Genomic DNA, 22,655 nt, shown 5'->3' with positions numbered 1-22,655 from the left:
TAGACAGGAGCCTTTCTCAAGCGGTGTACAGAGACAAAATGCCAACAATATATAGCAACATAGTCATTCATTACAATTAGCAAAACATGTGCAATTGATTAATAATTGAAAAAAAACAAGTGCAATTAATATATAATGATTAATAACAAATCTCACAAAATATGAAATACAGATATATAACAATATAATCCAAATTAAATATAACGCACATTGTATATATTTCCTTAGTGATGTATACATAATTACATATAATAAAAGAAAAACTTCCATACAATATTGATTACAATAATTATCGTGATCAGTGCCATATATGAATGATAATCAAAAAGTGCCAAGTGCTTACTATGAGGTATTGCGAGCGGAGGGTGAAAGAGGAGTAAGAGGGTAAATGGCTGCCTTCCAAGATACCGTATGTCATTCGGCGTGTCTGAGGCCTCTCTGCGTATGTCAGGATGACGTACATAAAGCGCTTCCGGTTGTAGCCACATACATTATTGCGCGGCTGCGCATTGTAGCTTTAATACCGTGTCCACCATATTTGATAAGGGAACCAGACATCCACCGCGGACGTCACATACCAATGCCACTGCCGTCTGTTGCGCACAGGATCAAGGTGGCGCCAGCACCAATTCATGCCGACATACCATAGATGGCAGTGCGGGGTCGCATGATGACTACCCCCATAGGACATAGGTGCAGTCTCCACCCTTGACCCGCGGTCAGTAGCGCACCCGCATGTTAATGCAGGGTCGCACTGCACCCCCGGTCAAAAACCTGCACATCACCACCATTCAAGAGGGTTCTCCTCAATACCACCTCCCATGTGGGCAACAGACTATGGCCATATACAAAATAAACAAAAAATAATAAAACAAAGACAAACACAGACATCCTCTACATAATGTGGATCTTGACCGCACGCCATTCAAATATCTCCTCGTACTTCCTCTCACCATGCTCCATTGCAAACCATCTGTGATAAAATAGAATAGAAAAAACATAACAAATTTGGCAATCCATAAGGAACTACTGTTTTGTCCCATACAATTGATCACCAAATATACGCAGGTACAATATAAAGTTTCCATATGTTGGTCAAGGGCAAGCCGCTAACCTATATTGCCCCAATATTATAGTCCACATTCAGACCATGCGGTTTAATGGAATTAAGTAAATGAATCCACTTATGTTCCCTTTTTTTAATATACTGGCTCTATCACCGCCTCTCCTCGGCATTGGAACAAAATCAATGATACAACACTTCATGTCTCTCTCAACGTGTTTATACTCTGCAAAGTGTTTTGAATCCGGCAGGTCTAATCTTTTCTTCCTTATGCTTAACCTGTGGTTGTTGAGACGCGACTTAAAATCCGTAGTCGTCTCTCCAACATACAACAGGTTGCATGGACAGGTCAGTACATAGATAATAAAACTGGAATCGCACGTCAGATAGTAACCTATCCGATGCGCAGCGCCAGTTTGTGTACATCCACGGCAGTGGCATTGGTATGTGACGTCCGCGGTGGATGTCTGGTTCCCTTATCAAATATGGTGGACACGGTATTGGAGTTACGATGCGCAGCCGCGCAATGATGTATGTGGCTACAACCGAAAGCGCTTTATGTACGTCATCCTGACATGCGCAGAGACGCCCCAGACACGCCGAACGACATGCGGTATCTTGGATGGCAGCCATTCACCCTCTTACTCCTCTTTCACCCTCCGCTCGCAATACCTCATAGTAAGCACTTGGCACTTTTTGATTATCATTCACATATGGCACTGATCACGATAATTATTGTAATCAATATTGTATGGAAGTTTTTCTTTTATTATATGTAATTATGTATACATCACTAGGGAAATATATACATTGTGGGTTATATTTAATTTGGATTATATTGTTATATATCTGTATTTCATATTTTGTGAGATTTGTTATTAATCATTATATATTAATTGCACTTGTTTTTTTCAATTATTAATCAATTGCACATGTTTTGCTAATTGTAATGAATGAGTATGTTGCTATATATTGTTGGCATTTTGTCTCTGTACACCGCTTGAGAAAGGCTCCTGTCTAGAGCCGAAACATCGCGCATGTCCCACTGGGGTAAATAAAGACTTTTGTACTTTTTTTACTTTCTGGAGTGCTGCCCATTTTTTCTATTTTTGTATTTCTGGATTGGCTTTGATCCGCATTGGGCCAGTTGCACCCACTAGCTTGCATCAAGGACGGTGCTGCCATTGTTTTTTCTTTTATATATATATATATATGTATATATATATATATATATATATATAATCAGACTTCTGATATATATGAATTCATAATATGTGGGAAACTACTACTGATGTTTTAGACATAATATATTTATATATTTACATAAATTATAATATATTATAATTTTAGCCTCTATTTCTGAAAAAGTTTGCGACAGAATTTGAACTAATAGTTTCTGCATCACATCCCAGAACTTTAACCACTATACTATATGGCCACAGAGCAAGTGACTTAACCTGTTAAGGACACAGGGCGTACCTGTACGCCCTGATGTCCCGGTACTTAAGGACACAGGGTGTACAGGTACGTCCTGTGTAGTTCCGATCACCGCCGCGTGGCGGGCGGTGATCGGAACTGGGTGCCTGCTGAAATCAATCAGCAGGCACCCTGGGTCAATGCAAAGGGGGGTCCGGTGACCCCCCCATATTGGCGATCGCTGAAAACCACAGGTCAATTCAGACCTGCAGTTTGCAGTGCTTTCCAAAGTTTATGATCTCCGCGGTCTGTGACCGCGGGGATCAGAATCTTCAAAATACCTTTATTTTATATTTAACCTTTCCCTGCTGCCCTCTTTGTTATGTGCCGGCGGGCGCAGTGGGGGGGTGCGGGCAGTGCGGCAGTGCGGGCAGGAGGGCGGTGCTGGGGGGCGGGCAGGCGCGCGATCATCCGCACAGATGTGACTTTTCAGCCCCGATGGAAGAGGGAGGGGGCCCCCTCCCTCCCCATCACCCGCTGCTCTGTTGTGGCAGCGAATGATGGTTACCATGGCAACCAGATGCCTTCACAGGCTTCCTGCTGTCCATGGTGCTGATCAGACTTCTGCTAAAGGCAGAAGTCTGTATCAGACTTTGTAAAATGAAAATACAGTACAGTACACTATATAGCGTACTGTACTGTATTATACAGACATCAGACCCACTGGATCTTCAAAAACCAAGTGGGTCTGGTTAAAAAAAAAAAAACATTTATCACTGATTAAAAAAATATATATAAAAATTCCCAACACATGTTTGATATCACCGCATCCATAATGAACTGATCTATAAAACGGTCATGTTACTTTCCCCACACAGTGAACGCCATAAAAAATAAAAATAAAAACTATGATGAAATGGAAATTTTGCCCACCTTACTTACCAAAAAAGGTAATAAAAGTGATAAAAAAAGTTGTATCTACGTCAAAATAGAACAAATCAAACCGTCACCTCATCCCGCAAAAAATGAGACAATGGCCCCTCTCCCCCCCCCCCCCCGATCATTGGTGGCAGCAGAGATTCCGATCGGAGTCCCAGTTTAATCGCTCTGGGGCTCCGATTGGTAACCATGGCAACCAGGACGCTACTGCAGGCCTGGTTGCCATGGTTACTTAGCAATATTACAATATTAGAAGCATCATACTTACCTGCTGCGATGTCTGTGACCGGCCGTGAGCTCCTCCTACTGGTAAATGACAGATAATTAAGCAATGCTCCGCACAGACCTGTCACTTACCAGTAGGAGGAGCTCCCGGCCGGTCACAGACATCGCAGCAGGTAAGTATGATGCTTCTAATATTGTAATATTGCTAAGTAACCATGGCAACCAGGCCTGCAGTAGCGTCCTGGTTGCCATGGTTACCGATCGGAGCCCCAGAGCGATTAAACTGGGACTCCGATCGGAATCTCCGCTGCCACCAATGATCGGGGGGTGGGAGAGGGGAGGCCGCACACTGGCCACCAATGATATTAATACAATAGAGGGGGGGCCGGGGGGGGGCGCACACTGGCCACCAATGATAATACAATAGAGGGAGGGAGGGGGGGGGGGCCGGGGGAGGCCGCACACTGGCCACCAATGATATTACAATAGAGGGAGGGGGGGCGGGGGGGCCACACACTGGCCACCAATGATATTACAATAGAGGGAGGGGGGGCGGGGGGTCCGCACACTGGCCACCAATGATATTACAATAGAGGGAGGGGGGCCGGGGGGGCCGCACTGGCCACCAATGAAATTAAAACTGGGGAGGGAGGGGGGTCTGCCCCCTGCTGCCTGGCAGCCCCTGATCTCTTATAGGGGGCTATGATATGCACAATTAACCCTTTAGGTGCAGCACCTGAGGGGTTAATTGTGCGGATCACAGCCCCCTGTAAGAGATCGGGTGCTGCCAGGCAGCAGGGGGCAGTCATGTACACAGTTCGTAGTATATTCTAACTAGAAGCGTCCCCATCACTATGGGAACACCTCTGTGTTAGAAAATACTGTCGGTTCTGAGTTTTCACGAAGTGAAAACTCAGCTCAGAAAAAGCTTTTATGCAGACGGATCTTCGGATCCGTCTGTATGAAAGTAACCTACGGCCACGGATCACGGACGCGGATGCCAATCTTGTGTGCATCCGTGTTCTTTCACGGACCCATTGACTTGAATGGGTCCGTGAACCGTTGTCCGTCAAAAAAAAAGGACAGGTCATATTTTTTTGACGGACAGGAAACACGGATCATGGATGCGGCTGCAAAACGGTGCATTTTTCGATTTTTCCACAGACCCATTGAAAGTCAATAGGTCCGCGAAAAAAAACGGAAAACGGCACAACGGCCACGGATGCACACAACGGTCGTGTGCATGAGGCCTAAAACATGATTTTTTTGTGTCAAAAATGCTTTTTTATGTTAAATGACATATTAGGTTTTGCCACGTCCGTAAGAAACTGCTCCATAAAAATACCACATGACCTAAACCATGAGATGAACACCGTAAAAAATAAAAATAAAAACGGTGTCAAAAAAGCCATTTTTTGTCACCTTACATCACAAAAAGTGTAATAGCAAGCGATCGAAAAGTCGTATGCCCCCCAAAATAGTGCCAATTTAACCGTCATCTCATCCCACAAAAATGATACCCTACCTAAGACAATTGCCCAAAAACTGAAAAGACTATAACTCTCAGACTATGGAGACACTAAAACATTATTTATTTTTGTTTAAAAAATTATATTATTGGGTAAAACAAAAAAAAAAAAAATAAAGTATACAAATTAGGTATAGCCATGTCCATAACGACCGACTCTATAAAAATATCATATGGCATAACCCATCAAGTCAACACTGTAAAAAAAAATTAATAACCGTCACCTCATCCCGCAAAAAATGATACTCTACATAAGACAATCGCCCAAAAAAAAAAAAAAAATATGGCTCTCAGACTATGGAGACACTAAAACATGATTTCTTTTTGTTTAAAAAATGATATTATTGGGTAAAACTAAAAAAATAAAAGAAAGTATACATATTAGGTATAGCCATGTCCATAACGACCGACTCTATAAAAATATCATATTGCATAACCCCTCAAGTTAACACTGTAAAAAAAATTAAATAACCGTCACCTCATCCCGCAAAAAAAATGATACTCTACATAAGACAATCGCCCAAAAAATAAAAAAAAACTATGGCTCAGACTATGGAGACACTAAAACATGTTTTTTTTTGTTTCAAAAATGATATTATTGTGTAAAAACTAAATAAAGAAAAAAAGGTATACATATTAGGTATTGCCACGTCCATAAGAACCTGCTCTATAAAAATACCACATGACCTAACCCCTCAGATGAACACTGTAAAAAAAAAAAACAGTCAAAAAAGCTCTTTTTTGGTTACCTTACATCACAAAAAGTGTAATAGCAAGCGATCAAAAAGTCATATGCACCCCAAAATAGTGCCAATATAACCATCATCTCATCCTGCAAAAATTATACCCAGCCTGAGACAATAGCCTAAAAACTGAAAAAACTATGGCTCTCAGACTATGGAGACACTAAAACATGATTATTTTTTTTTTAAATGATATTATTGCGTAAAACCTAAATAATCCGTAAGAACCTGCTCTATAAAATAGCACATGATATAACCTGTCAGATGAACGTTGTAAATAATATAAAATAAAAACGGTGCCAAAACAGCTATTTTTTTAGCAAATTTTCCATTTTAATCCTTTTTTTCCCGTAACAAAGCAAGGGTTAACAGCCAAACAAAACTCAATATTTTTTTCCCTGATTTTGTACTTTACAGAAATGGTCGTAAACTGCTGTATGGCCACATGGCAGGGCTCAGAAGGAAAGGAACGCCATATGGTTTTTGGGAGGCAGTTTTTGCTGGACTGTTTTTTTGACACCATGTCCCATTTGAAGCCCCCATGATGAACCCCTAGAGTATAAACTCTAAAAAGTGACCCTATTTAAGAAATTACACCCCTAAAGGTATACAAAACAGATTTTTACAAACTTTGTTAACCCTTTAAGTGTTCCACAACAGTTAATGGCAAATGGAGATGAAATTCCAGAATTTCAATTTTTTGGCAAATTTTCCATTTTAATCCATTTTTCCCAGTAACAAAGCAAGGGTTAACAGCCAAACAAAACTCAATATTTATGGCCCTGATTCTGTAGTTTACAGAAACACCCCATATGTGGTCGTAAACAGCTGTACGGGCACACGGCAGGGCGCAGAAAGAAAGGAATGCCATACGGTTTTTGGAAGGCAGATTTTACTGGACTGTTTTTTTTTGACACCATGTCCCATTTGAAGCCACCCTGATGCACCCCTAGAGTAGAAACTCCAAAAAAGTGGCCCCATTTTAGAAACTATGGGATAGGGTGGCAGTATTGTTGGTACTAGTTTAGGGTACATATGATTTTTGGTTGCTCTATATTACACTTTTTGTGAGGCAAGATAACAAGAAATAGCTGTTTTGGCACAGTTTTTATTTTTTGTTATTTACAGCATTCATCTGACAGGTTATATCATGTGATATTTTTATAGACCAGGTTGTCACGGATGCGGCGATACCTAATATGTATACTTTTTTATTTATTTATGTAAGCTGTACACAATGATTTCATTTTTGAATCAAATGAAGCATGTTGAAGCATGTTTTAGTGTTTCCATAGTCTGAGAGCCATAATTTTTTCAGGTTTTTTTTCAGATTACCTTGGGTAGGGTATGATTTTTGTGGGATGAGATGATGGTTTTATTGGCACTATTTTGGGGTGCGTGTGACTTTTTGATCGCTTGCTATTACACTTTTTGTGATGTAAGGTGACAAAAAATTGTTTATTTAGCACAGTTTTTATTTTAATTTTTTTACGATGTTCATCTGAGGGGTTAGGTCATGTGATATTTTTATAGAGCTGGTCGATACGGACGTGGCAAGACCTAATATGTATACCTTTTTATTTATTTATGTAAGTTTTACACAATGATTTCTTTTTTGAAGCAAAAAAAATCATGTTTTAGTGTTTCCATAGTCTGAGAGACATAATTTTTTCAGTTTTTGGGTGATTACCTTGGGTAGGCTATGATTTTTGCGGGGTGAGATGACGGTTTTATTGGCACTATTTTGGGGTGCGTGTGACTTTTTGATCGCTTGCTATTACACTTTTTGTGATGTAAGGTGACAAAAAATGGTTTATTTAGCACAGTTTTTATTTTTTATTTTTTATGGTGTTTATCTGAGAGGTTAGGTAATCTGATATTTTTATAGAGCCGGTCGATACGAACGCGGCGATGCCAAATATGTATACTTTTTTTTATTTATGTAAGTTTTACACTATAAAAGCTTTTTTAAAACAAAAAAAATTATGTTTTAGTGTCTCCATATTCTGAGCCAAAATTTTTTACATTTTTTGGGCGATTGTCTCAGGTTGGGGCTCAGTTTTTGCGGGATGAGTCTGAGAGCCATATCATTTTTTCAGTTTTTGGGCGATAACCTTGGGTAGGGTATGATTTTTGCGGGATGAGATGACGGTTAGATTGGTACTATTTTGGTGGGCAAACGCCTTTTTGATCGCTTCCTGTTGTACTTTTTGTGGTGTAAGGTGACAAAAAAATGGTTTATTTTTTATTTTTTACGGTGTTCACCTGAAGGGTTAGGTCATGTGATATCTTTATAGAGCCGGTCGATACGGACGCGGCGATACCTAATATGTATACTTAATTTTTTACCAATTTTTTTTTACTTTATTGGGGAAAATGACGTTTTTGTTTATTTTTGCTGGAAACTTAAATTTTTTGGGGGGAAAACTTTATTTTTTCAACTTTTTTTTTCACTTTGTTTTTTGCCCCAATTTGGCACTTGAACTTTGGGGGGTATATTCCTTTACAATGCATTCCAATACTTCTGTATTGGAATGCATTGGCTGTATGAGTAATACTGTGTGTATTACTCATACAGCTTCCGGGGATTGTGTGATCCAGGGGGCTGGATCTCACAGGCTCTTCACCGGAAGGCAGCACGACATCTTGCTGTCTTCCATGCCATCCGGTCCCCCCCACAGCCATATGGGGACCCGATGGCACCGCTGACCACCGCCGCAACGCAGGTAAAAGTTGCAAATCGCAGGTCTGAATTAAACCGCGATTGCGGCGATCGCCGATACGGGGGGGTCACATGACCCCCCCGGCGTTGTGACAGGATGCCCGCTGAATGATTTCAGCGGGCATCCTGTCACAATTAACCCCCGCCGCAATCGCGGTTTAAACCCATGACGTACCGGTAAGTCATGGGTCCTTAAGGACTCGGGAAACATGCCGTACCGGTACGTCATGCGTCCTTAAGGGGTTAAGGTGAAAATGAGCCCCATCCCTAAGGGGTAAAAAAAAAAATAAGTTTGAATGCCAGCAGAAACTTTTCTGAAATAGAGGCTAAATTGGATTTAAACACATTGGGGTGTCCCCAAGCACTGACTTCATATATGGACATAGCTATATATGGAGTCAGAGCAGGGACTCTTAAGCCAAACTAGAGTCCCAACACCCTCCCCTCTTCAGAGCAGGGGATGCCTGGGGTTCTTCCATTGACTTCCATTGTGCTGGGGTGCTCTGTAGAACACCCGAGCTCAACACTAATGCAGATCCATTCACTTGAATGGGTCCACAATCCAGAAGGTGCATTGAAGAACGGAGGCACAGAACCCCATGGAAGCACTACGGAGTGTTTCCGTGGGGTTTCTCTACTCTGTATATAAAAAAAAAAAAGATGCAGCATGTTCTATATTTTGCATTTTATATGCAGGACTTGTCCATTCAAGTCAATGGAGATGTGTTATTCTTCAAGTATTTTTTAAGCCAGTTTCACTATTGCATTAGAACTCTCTGCCAGAACAGCCTGCCGGAGATCTTTTGATCCAGCACAGCTCTACGTTACACATGTTTTTGTCCAGCTGAAGTCCGCCATATTTGCTGGGTAGCAGGCGGATCCATGCCAGATTCCATTATAGTCAGTGATGGTGGTCAGTTGGCATGCAACAATATCTGGATATGCTGGAATAGCCTGCTGGAGAGCTCTAACATTAATGTAAAAGAGGCCTTACATGTGTGAGTTTGTGTCAGTCTTCATTGTGAGCACTTGCAGTTTTAAATATAGACAGTACCCAGACGTGAAAATTGCTTGTGTGCATGAGCCATAAAATCTGTACTCTCTACATTTTAATGTAGCAATACATGTTTGCAGGGTTTTTAGCTTTTAAAGGCTATAGACACTTTTAGTGGTATTCTAAGTTATTAGTGCATTCTCCTCATTTTGGGTTAAAAATTATTTATTTCAATTTTCGGTGGCTTTTCCTGTACAGCTTTCAGTTTTTGTGTATCTGCGGACTGCCAGGTTTTCCCATCCTATCAGATAGCTACTCTGGAAGATGGATGTATAGCCCTTATCTCTGAACTCCTGACAACTCATAAAGACTCATCATTAGTGTTGAGCATTTTGTTTTAAGTTCGGCGTTCTGGTTATCTAAGAATTTCCAAACTGGATTCTGTTACCACGGACCATAACGGAAGTCTATGATGGCATGCACCATGAAAGCCTATAAGAAGCAATCAGTATGCCAGCATAGACATCTATTATGATGGAATGCCTCTTATAGGCTTCTGTGGTGCATGCCGTTATAGATTTCCGTTATGGTCAGTGGTAACGGAATCCATTACAGAATTCTTAGATAACCCGAACCCGAATGCCCAACTTGCAAGTTTGCTCAACACTACTCATTATAACTAAATTCTTATAAGTTTGATGAGAACTGAACTATAATGAATGCTTATAAATTGTCAGGAGCTCAGGGATAAGGAGTACACATCTAACCTTCAGTCCAGTTCTCTTCTGGGATTCAGTGAAAAACAAGATAATCTGCAAATACATTTAAAGTGAAAGCTGTAAAAGGAAAAACTGTTGACAATTTGTAATAAAGACCAATTCAAAAAATTAAGTTGCCTTAGGGTCTGTCAATTAACAAATAGATTCACAGCCTGATGAACGTTAAAAAGAACAAAACAAATCTTTATTATAATCCGTTTAAAAAAGGGGCAATAGCCAATATGTCACAGTCTGTGACCACCAGGCACCAGTATCAAAATGCACAGAGGACGAGCATAAATAAGTCCTATGTGCAATTGAGAGACTGGACTAAAAGAACTGGCTTGCTAGCTAGTAGTTGCTAATATGCAAGTCCAGATATGGAACACGGACTCAGTGTAGAGGGGACGCTGGTGTGCTACTAGCCGGTGATTGTATGAGGTGTATATATATACTGGTGCGGCTGTGCCACTTTGATCATAGGTCGCATGTGAAACACGGTAGGTCGCACTGACTCTACCCGGATAAAGTCTCAGGGGACTGTACCATCAGGCAGTGCAGTGATCAGACTAATATCCGTGTATAACTGCGGCCAGTGTATACGTAACAGCCCTGCACCTTTAGCCAGTATGTTGGGGCTATACACAATCACTCACAGCCAGTATATTTTGGCTCAAAACACACACCTCAAGCCAGTATATTTTGGCTCCATTCATGCATCACATACACACTCTAAGACTTCAGGGTAGGTATTGCATCAAGTGCACCCTGCCTAGAGAGCCGTGCTTCAAGGGATATCAGCAGCTCTACGCGTTTCCACGCGACATATGAGTGTCGCGTATCTTCAGGAGCTAGTATGCCTATGTCAGGACAGAAATGCCACACTGTAGCGTGTTATGGCTTCGGCGTTGTAATGGCCGCGCGCGGCCAGGCAAACGCCGACATCATATGGCCGAAGCCCCGCCTATCGGGAGGGGTGTGACGGTTCCATAGCGAATCAGACCTGGGGGCGGGCTAAATAGCTCCGTCCTCTGACCGGAGGAAGCCGTACTGTTACCTACCCCTCTCGGCAAGTATAGCGCACTAGCGCAATTAGTTTGGGGAAACAAAATCGCGGCCCATGTACTGTCATATGATGCAGAGACCAATCCGGTATTGAGACCCATAATTTATAGTGATACGCCGAAATTGCACGTACCAATCCCCGTCTAAGCTGTGTACCAGCAGCGGGGAGGGGCGACCCCACTCAATACAGGCTTTAGCTCTGTTACTTAAGACCTCAGCTCGGCACATCATGAATAACCGCACAGTGTACATTATGGTAATAAATATGTACACAAATAAATGCACAGGAGAATGGATAAATATTAAAATAGGTAAACAATGCCATGGAGCAGTACAACAATACCAAACATGCAACTCATTAGTAGGATACAGTACATCCTCCTAGTTGTAGTGTGGCTAATACATCAGATAAAGCTGGCATATGATATGGCTTCATTAAGCCCTTGTGGCTGAACTGTCTGCAGACAGTTCAGCCACAAGGGCTTAATGAAGCCATATCATATGCCAGCTTTATCTGATGTATTAGCCACACTACAACTAGGAGGATGTACTGTATCCTACTAATGAGTTGCATGTTTGGTATTGTTGTACTGCTCCATGGCATTGTTTACCTATTTTAATATTTATCCATTCTCCTGTGCATTTATTTGTGTACATATTTATTACCATAATGTACACTGTGCGGTTATTCATGATGTGCCGAGCTGAGGTCTTAAGTAACAGAGCTAAAGCCTGTATTGAGTGGGGTCGCCCCTCCCCGCTGCTGGTACACAGCTTAGACGGGGATTGGTACGTGCAATTTCGGCGTATCACTATAAATTATGGGTCTCAATACCGGATTGGTCTCTGCATCATATGACAGTACATGGGCCGCGATTTTGTTTCCCCAAACTAATTGCGCTAGTGCGCTATACTTGCCGAGAGGGGTAGGTAACAGTACGGCTTCCTCCGGTCAGAGGACGGAGCTATTTAGCCCGCCCCCAGGTCTGATTCGCTATGGAACCGTCACACCCCTCCCGATAGGCGGGGCTTCGGCCATATGATGTCGGCGTTTGCCTGGCCGCGCGCGGCCATTACAACGCCGAAGCCATAACACGCTACAGTGTGGCATTTCTGTCCTGACATAGGCATACTAGCTCCTGAAGATACGCGACACTCATATGTCGCGTGGAAACGCGTAGAGCTGCTGATATCCCTTGAAGCACGGCTCTCTAGGCAGGGTGCACTTGATGCAATACCTACCCTGAAGTCTTAGAGTGTGTATGTGATGCATGAATGGAGCCAAAATATACTGGCTTGAGGTGTGTGTTTTGAGCCAAAATATACTGGCTGTGAGTGATTGTGTAAAGCCCCAACATACTGGCTAAAGGTGCAGGGCTGTTACGTATACACTGGCCGCAGTTATACACGGATATTAGTCTGATCACTGCACTGCCTGATGGTACAGTCCCCTGAGACTTTATCCGGGTAGAGTCAGTGCGACCTACCGTGTTTCACATGCGACCTATGATCAAAGTGGCACAGCCGCACCAGTATATATATACACCTCATACAATCACCGGCTAGTAGCACACCAGCGTCCCCTCTACACTGAGTCCGTGTTCCATATCTGGACTTGCATATTAGCAACTACTAGCTAGCAAGCCAGTTCTTTTAGTCCAGTCTCTCAATTGCACATAGGACTTATTTATGCTCGTCCTCTGTGCATTTTGATACTGGTGCCTGGTGGTCACAGACTGTGACATATTGGCTATTGCCCCTTTTTTAAACGGATTATAATAAAGATTTGTTTTGTTCTTTTTAACGTTCATCAGGCTGTGAATCTATTAGTATCAACGAACGTCTACCTATTTATTAGTTTTTGTGTGATATAATCTGTCAATTAACAACACATTCATGCTTGCCATTTTAATATGGGGGTTGGAAGAAATAGTTGTTCTGCCAACAACTATTGAAAGTGTGTGGCTGACAACTATTGAAAGTGTATGACCACCTTTAGAAGTGAGAGCAATGCTTACTGGACATATCTTTTTAGTCTGTAGGTCTTGATCTTGCAAGTTTCAGGATTCTTTTACATTTCAAGGAGTAGATGATCTGAATGTCTAGACGGTTGCATGTCTCTGTTGGATAAATATACTGTATATATAATGTACATGTATATATAATGCTATATGAATGACAATTGAAAGTAAGTATGGTAAAAGCTGGTCACCGAACAGGTCTGGAGTATTGACATTACAGACAACTATAGGGAATTATAGGAGTTCTGCAGTTTTTTTAAACTGATTATCTATCCTCTGGATAGATCATCAGCATCTGATCGGAGGGTGTCCGACACCCGGGACCCCTGACGATCAGCTGTTTGAGAAGGCAGCGGCGCTGGCAGTAGTGCCGCGGCCTTCTCACTGTTTACCGCAGGCCCAGTGACGTCATGACTAGTATCACTGGCCTGGGCCCGGCTAAGCTCCATTCAAGTGAACAGATCTTAGCCCCTCCCAGGCCATTGATACTAGTCGTGACTTCACTGGGCCTGCGGTAAACAGCAAGAAGGCCACGGCGCTACTGCCAGCGCCGCTGCCTTCTCAAACAGCTGATCGGCATGGGTCCCGGGTGTCGGACACCCGCCGATCAGATGCTGATGATCTATCCAGAGGATAGATCATCAATTTAAAAAAAAACTGCACAACCCTTTTAAGCTCAGGTACAATTTGTAAAGCTTTGTGTTAAAAGTTGGAGATATAATCACAGGCAGACACTTCTGTGCTCCTCTCAGCAATATTACCATGGATTTTGTGAGGAGTAGGTGTACAGAAAAGTCAATTGCATGCTTACATAATCATTTAAAAATGCTTTAGGAGCAATACACTGCCTCTTTATTCCCAGAAATTCTCAATGGGGCTAAATTAATGCATTGCATATTGTATTGATTGAAGCTAATAAGTGCCTAAATGATTTGATGTGAGGCATGGAAATTATTAAGGCTTGCAGGAAAATAGCAGCTTGAAAGAAATATGCAGTTTCATTATGGTATGAATTTCACCAATCCACCTCCCTCCTAGGAATTTAACAAACAGGCCTAAGTGCACTTAGCTGTTCTTGACATCTGTTGAAATGATATCTGCCTGCGCTGGAGGAATCATGGGAATTGGTCTCGGGTAATGTTAGGATCAGTGAGCCACAGGAAACAGCTTTCCTGGCTGAAAAATCACACAAAATGAAAATTCTGTCTTAGCACTTCGACGTTAAAGTATACTGAGAACCGATCCTCTAAATGAACCCACTCTGTAATCTAATGAGCCTGGCAACATCTTCACTAAGAGGTGAAACAAATCCAAAGAAATGACATAAATCCAAAGGAATAAATTATAAATGCTGCTCCAAACTCTGAAAATGCAAATCTTCACTTTATATATTATATTCTTAGACATTATATATTCTCATGATATTTCAGCTTACTTCGGTAAATAACTGAAACTGCTTTATTACAAAATGGACGGAAGAGAAGAGAATGATACTCTGCATCATGTGCATGCCCATAATTCTGAGGAGTTAACACTTCAGTTAATCATTTTTTACAGTATCTGATAGCTTTCATGCCCCTATGCATAAAATATTACAGGAACCTTCCCAATGATATATATGATAGATTTCAGTCATTTTACATTTACTTAGCTTCATGCTTCAGTGGAAATAGCTCTGAGCTTTCAGTATATATTCCATTTTATCTGTAAGTGTATTATCATATGAAACTCATTTACTTGCTACCTACCATATTAAACAAGGGAAATATCAAAATACCCAAACCTAAAAGAACAGAAGACATAAAAAATTTAAATAAAAATCTTTTCATATGGTTAAATAGGTTGACGGTAATTACTCCATTGTGTTACGGTTCTACTGCAGTGACGACTCATAAATAAAGTTGAGCGGACACCTGGATGTTCGGGTTCGACGAGTTCGGCCGAACTTAAAAAAAAAGTTTGGGTTCGGGACCCGAACCCCAACCCCATTGAAGTCAATGGGGACCCGAACTTTTGGCCACTAAAATGGCTCTAAAATAGTCCTGGAAAGGGCTAGAGGGCTGCTAAAGGCATCAAAATGTGCTTAAGAGCATGACAACTGTTCTGCAAACAAATGTGGATAGGGAAATGACTTAAAATAAGAAAAATTAAAATTAACAATCTGGATCTAGGAGTAGGAGGTAGAGGAGGCGGTGGATGTGGCGGTGTAGGTTGACGTGGCGGTGTAGGTAGAAGCGGCGGTGAAGGAGGAATAGGTAGCCAACACTGAGTTGTGTTATTTTATTTATTTTTTTAAATTGGGGTATCCCCCAAAATATTGGGACATATAACAAAATAAAACAAAGAATAAGTGCACTTGAGTACAAGAATGGATGGTTGAGGCTGGTATAAATGTCTATTCTGCACAAGGTAGGGACAAGTCCTGTGGGATCCATGCCTGGGGCCTGTGATAATGCTCTCTGCCGTGCTAAACACACGTTCACACTATACACTGGCTGCAGGGGCAGGTCAGCACCTCCAAGGCTGACAAAGCTTTTCCACATTTGGGCCATGCTAACCCTGCCTTCTCAGGTGCTGGTGGTGCCCCAGCTGCGTTGGCGACCTCTTCCTCCTCCTCTGCCTTCGCCTTGTGCTTCCACTGTGCCCCCCGCTGTCAGGTGGGAATGCTATCATCAGCGTGCGCTAGTAGTCACGCATCTTCCGATCAGTAACAGATGTTTTCACTAAATTTAGTCACCCAGGCACAGCAGGGGTTCATTCACTACAAAAGGGGGTTCTTGTCACCCAGCAATAGAACAGAGGATTTTGAGAGATTTAGGCCCATGTCACCAAGGCACAGCAGGGGTTTATTCACGGCAAAAGGGGGTTCATGTCACCCAGCAATAGAACAGATGATTTATTTAGGATGTATTTCAAATGGCTGTATTTAAACCCCTGTATTAAACCCCTTGAACATGACAATGAGTTCACTGTACTAAAATGGCCCCCACAGTCACCAAATCTCAACCCAATAGAGCATCTTTGGGATGTGGTGGAGCGGGAGCTTCGTGCCCTGGATGTGCATCCCTCAAATCTCCATCAACTGCAAGATGCTATCCTATCAATATGGGCCAACATTTCTAAAGAATGCTATCAGCACCTTGTTGAATCAATGCCACGTAGAATTAAGGCAGTTCTGAAGGCAAAAGGGGGTCCAACACCGTATTAGTATGGTGTTCCTAATAATTCTTTAGGTGAGTGTACATACAGGGGTTTGAATTAGGCATTTGAAATACAGTCATTTGAAATACCGCCATTTTTGTGGAAAGATATAATTACTTCAGGCCTACACTGGTTCAGACCGTGTGAGATACCCCCCTACATACAGGGGTTTGAGGAGAAACCTATATATAGCCCAAAACAAGTTCAGGACCCACCCCTGATTATAGCATGAAAACCGACCAAAAGGAGTGGGTCAACAAAGTACAAAAAACACTAATAGTCCCGAGGTAATCCAAAAATAGCATAATTTTATTAGAAAATCACAATAAGACATGATTGACACAAGTCACACAAAGACATTTAAAACAGGTCACAATACATATTAAAAACCAAGATGACCGATGGTGACCTGCTGGTATATATTAATAAAGTGTACGTGCAATAATCTTGGTTGGTCATCAGTACAAAGGTGTATTACACCTAACCACTATGGCTCCAAATTACATAATACAACCCATATGCATGTATTGTACAACAGATGCCAAAATTTGGGGGTGATAATACACACCACAAAGGCTAACTGAGTCAATATGGTGACTAGAATTATAATAGGCACATAGAAAATACTGACCAAACAGCTTTAGTATACCACACAGGAACACCACCGGTCCGCTCCCCAACGCACGTTTCGCGTTTAGCTTTTTCAAGGGGTACTGGCTGGTGTGATGAGGATAGTCTCTTAAATAGCTGGAACAGCTATGTCCTGTTTGCTGATAGGCTGACGTTAATCAGATAAATGGTGTCATTGGCTGGCCTGTCATCCCTCTGTTTTAACTTACCTGAATAATATCAAATGGTGAGTGCTCTTTACATAGCGCCCGGCACTCCGCCGTGAACGCCGTGCTGGAAGCCACGCCCAGCCGGTCCAGAGGAGGAGAGTCACGCAATTACTGCGCGACGATCGTCATCCAGGAGACCGTCGGGTGCACCGCAACCACCATATTAGGTGAGGGCATCTGGATCGGCCGCTATTCCAATTATATACCACAAGATTATACTTTCAATACTTGAGCTCAATACAATTAAACCACAAGTTAGCAGTTTGTATAAATGTATAATGACACCATTAGGCATATTTCAAATGCAATATAAAGTGTGTGGATACAACAGCCACAGGGCAGAAATAAAACACAGACAATTGTCATGAAGAGAAAACACACAAAAAGTTAGGTTACCATATTACTGTTCCTAACTAGGGTGCAGGGTATATTTTAATATTTTTATATTTTTAAAGGGGAACACCAATATAATACATGAGTGCACAGCGCGATTACGCTATATACACACCATGTAATACACTAGAATGACCATTATCCATATTATAATACCCAATGATTCGGTGTGTGAGAGGAGGAAGAGCTGGAGTTAGAAGAAGGGAAGAATTTATCGCATGCACGAAAAAGATTTTTTAGAAATGTGAATATACTGTGGATGAAAGAATCATATATTGCCTGTGAAAAAATGTGTTAACCAGTGAAATAATACATATCATATAAATATCATAAAAACCAGTGAAATAATGCATCACATATAAATAGCATATTAGACCGACCAAATAATTGAAGGTAAAGTGCTCCTCTTTTCATCCCTATGTGCCACATATAATTGTGCACACAGGGAGGAGGAGGTATATATATTAAGTGCCTATGAATAGAATTGTAACACAATAAAAAGTGAAGCGTGAATAAAGTGAGATCCATCACGTGAGGGATACTATAATATAAATAAATAAACTCAGCCCTTCATAATTTCCCAATTCTAAATATGCACATATTGTCGCTATATCCCCCCACCCATTATTTGTAAACACTAACCATTGCATCTCCCCATGAGCCAATTGTAAAATCCTGCATACCTCTATAATCTCATACAAGACTCACCATGTGTACCACACCTAGATGCTGTACCCACACTCACAGATTAATTGGCCACTCGCATAATCCACAGCCCACTAGAGATTCTACTTCACACTACCATCATCATCACATAGAACATAAAAAGACCTGGATCCAGCAAGGAGATTCAAGGAGGATCTGCTCACAGAAAGGAGGCGAAGGGTACCTTATCATTGAGCCCATATGGTACCTGAGTCTGGAGTTTAATTATCCACTTACTCTCAACCCGTTCTAGATGCCTAAAAAGGTCACCACCCCGAGAGCCCAGATTCACTCTATCGATGCCACGGACATTCAGGTCCTGCCATCGATTGTTGTGTTTCAAACGGAAGTGTCGCGCAACTGGTTTGAGATTCACTATCCTGTCTCTGTCATCATCACCAACTTTGGATGCCGTGCGTATATCGCTTTGATGTTCCTGAATACGTATGCGCAATTCACATGTTGTCATGCCAATGTAGATTAATCCACATGGGCATGTCGCATAATATATAACACCCGTGGTGCTGCAATTGATGAAATGCACAATCTTATACACATTTTTACCAGATGAATCATGAAAAGAGTCAGTCTTGACCATAGCCCTACAAATACTACAGTGTTCATGGGTTCAAAACCCCATGTAGGCTTTCAATAAAATTAATATTTTATATTTTATTGAGCTCTAGATCAGAGACAAATTCAAGTGGTGTGTGATGTAAGTAGTCCTTTTTTATTTTATTAAGAGTACATGGGCAGCACTATAGTAAAGGGGCCCTGTATACAGAGCTGTATCCTGGATTTTACATATCTACTGTATATATGTGTATTATACACACAGTGTCTATAGCTTCACCACACTGAGATCTGCTCAGAAAGCTGATATATATATTACTGGTTTATCCACAGACACGATATATGATCATACAGATCGCAGTACTATGTGATAGCTTCTAAGTATAGAAAAACCATGTGCTAATGTTATAGCTTGGAGGTTACATTAATGGCTTTGCAGGTTGAAGTCCCCAGAAAGACATATGTTTTTTTCTTTAATAGCATATACTATAATAAATAATATGTCATTAACCCATAGGATACCAGCGCTGTACATATATGTCGGTGGAAACACGGTCACAAATCCCAGCGCCATACAGGTACAGCGCTCTGATCGGGCGGCCACAGGAGCTACTCCCACCCGATCAGCTGCAGGGGTCCGGCAGGCACTAATAGTTGGACCCCTGCTGTATGCACCGGCATCGGTGAAAACACTGATGCCGGCTCATTAACCCTTGCACTGCCGCAGTCAGCGCTGACGGCTGCATGTGCGGTATCCCCGTGGTGCTGTGATGTCAGCCTGGTGTCTAGCCCTGTCAGTCAGTGGGGGGAGGGGTGTGTGTGCAGAGCACAGGGGGTGTTATAGAGCATTGCTCTGAATATTCAGCCCCGCCTCTGAGTGCTCAAATTGTTTATTTGCATATGAATCTCTGCCGCTATTTATCATACATAATCAGCATAATGAGCCCTACCAGGCAGTATGTATGGTCTAATAGAGTTGATTCTGGTGACAGAGCATCTTTAACCTCTTATGGACACAGGGCGTACCTGTGTATTTCCGATCACAGCTGTGCGGCGGGCAGTGTTAGGAACGGTGTGCCTGCTGAAATAATTCAGAAGGCACCCTGTGACAATGCTGAGGGGGGGTCCTGTGTCCCCCCCCCCCTCCATACCGGCGATCGCTGCTAACCGCAGGTCAATTCAGACCTGCTGTTTGCAGCATTTCCAGGTTATTCAGGTCTCCGGTGACCCGAAATAGGAGGGTGATCAGTGGTGTAATATACACCACCAATCACCCTCCGTAGATCCTGTGAGGTGGCGGTGACGGAGGATAAGGGTGAGGATCGCCTGTGATTGGCTGGAGGGACTGACCTGGAGATAACGTCCTGGAGCTCCACTCTCCCCGCCCACAGACTTCTGTGTGAGTAAGGAGAGAGGAGCCCTGTTTCGGTCCATCTGCATCCCACACGATCCGCCGCCATCCGTGGCCCCTGAGACCCCATAAAGTGCCATCTGGCATATAAACATTTAAGGAGAGCTTTAGGTTAGGCAGGGGTAGTGAAAAAAAAAAGTTATTTTTTGTGTGCAGCACCCAGATCTGAGGGTGTCTGGGGTCCACAGCAACTTGTGCGACCCCCGCCCACCCAGGGGTGCTGCAGCTTTCCCCCCCCCACACATATTTTGGGGCGCAAGCGCATTTTTCTTCTTTTTTTAGGTGCGCTGACTGTGGCCGGCACTCTTAGCTGTAAAAGAGCGCCTGGCCACTGTTAGCGCATCGCCCACCCCACCGCTGATCAGCTTGGTACCGCTGATCAGCGAGTTTTTGGGCTGTGAGCAATTTTTCGGGGATTCTGTTAAGTTAGGGTGGGTTAGGTAGGGTATACATAAAAACACACCGCCCCCCCACACACACACACTAAATAAGGTTTTACACACACACGCACTCCCCTTTAGCGTTCTAAGATGGCCTGCCGGATGTTCTCGGCCGAAGAGGCATACGCCCAGCTGCTCTCCGACTCCGAGAGCCCCAGTGAGGATGAGGATGACCCCACTTTCCTGTTGTCATCCTTGTTCTTCTCATCATCTAGTGATGATGATGAGCCCCAAGGCGACGGAGACGCCGCCAGGCGGAGCCAGGAGCCCCCCATGCCAGGAACCCTGTGGCCCACACTAGTATGTGCAGCCCTGGGGCTCGTACTAGTTTTCTGGCCCACCAGGCAAGTTCACCTGATCCCTCTACCGGTGAACTTGGCTGGAGTACCCCCAAGGATTTTGAGCCCTTGATTCCTGACTTTGTTGACCAACCAGGAATCCAGATTCGCACAGTGGGCTTCACTGAAAATAACATTTTTGTTTTCAGTGAACAATTTGTGAATCTGATGGTGGAGCAAACAAACTTGTTCGCCCAACAGTTTATAGCCTAATTTCTCCCGAGTCAGAAAATACCTCATATGTGGATGTAGAGTGATCTGCGGGTGAACTACATGGCTCAGAAGAGAAAGAGCGCTATTGGGATTTTGGACAACCAAAATCCCAATGGCGCTCCTTCTCTTCTGAGCCATATAGTTTGCCCGCAGAGCACTTTACGTCCACATATGGGGTATGTCCTTACTCGGGAGAAATTGGGCTATGAATTTTGGGGTGCTTTTTCTCCTATTACCCCTTGTAAAAATTAAATAAAAGGGGCTACAAGAACATGTTAGTGTAAAAAAAGGAGATTTTGAATTTTCTCCTCCACTTTGCAGCTATTCCTGTGAAGACTGTGGAGAAATAAATTAAAATGGGGGAAGGGGATTATAAATTTAGTACTCCATGGAAGTGTGGTACTCCCTGAAGCAACCATCAATACAGAGGCCCGGATGATCGGGGCACGTGTCACCCTGAGTGGTGGTGTCCTTCCTTACCCCCTCCTGTTACACACGCTGCACTTTTTTTGGGACCGTCCCTTCTTTCCAGTATGGGGGAACCACACCTGGAAAGTGTTGGTCAGGGATGATCCGGGCGCCTCCAGTAACTGAGGTACTCCGGACTGCTCTTTCCTGGTCAGAAAAGATCAGGGCCTTGAGGACTGCCTCATAGAACTGCAGGAATTTCCCTGTGTTGCCAGCGCTCCGTGACAGCACAAAAGAGTTGTACAAGGCAACCTGCACCAAGTAGACCACAACTTTTTTGTACCATGCTGGGGTTTTGCGCATGGGTTGCCACCTTTTCTTCAAGCCAAACCCGAACAGAAGGGAGAGAGGGTCCCCTTAGAGGCCCCACCCATGTCCCGCCTCCAGCCACACCCATGTCCCACCTCCAGCCACGCCCATGTCCCGCCTCCACCCCTGGTCGCTGTCGCACCACGATCGTTACGCCCCTGATCCCGTCACTACAGAAATACAGCGCCTCATACCTCTTACATCCAGTGACGTCTCCATTGATGTAGATGATCTCTTTCCTCATCTTCTCCTTTCAGACCTTCACACCAGACTACCATTTTGTCACCATTT

Source organism: Bufo bufo, chromosome 7 (assembly GCF_905171765.1).
Source record: "Bufo bufo chromosome 7, aBufBuf1.1, whole genome shotgun sequence".
NCBI classification, from domain to species: Eukaryota; Metazoa; Chordata; class Amphibia; order Anura; family Bufonidae; genus Bufo; species Bufo bufo.
The sequence above is the reverse complement of the archived record's forward strand: the minus strand, read 5'-3'. Positions refer to the sequence as shown.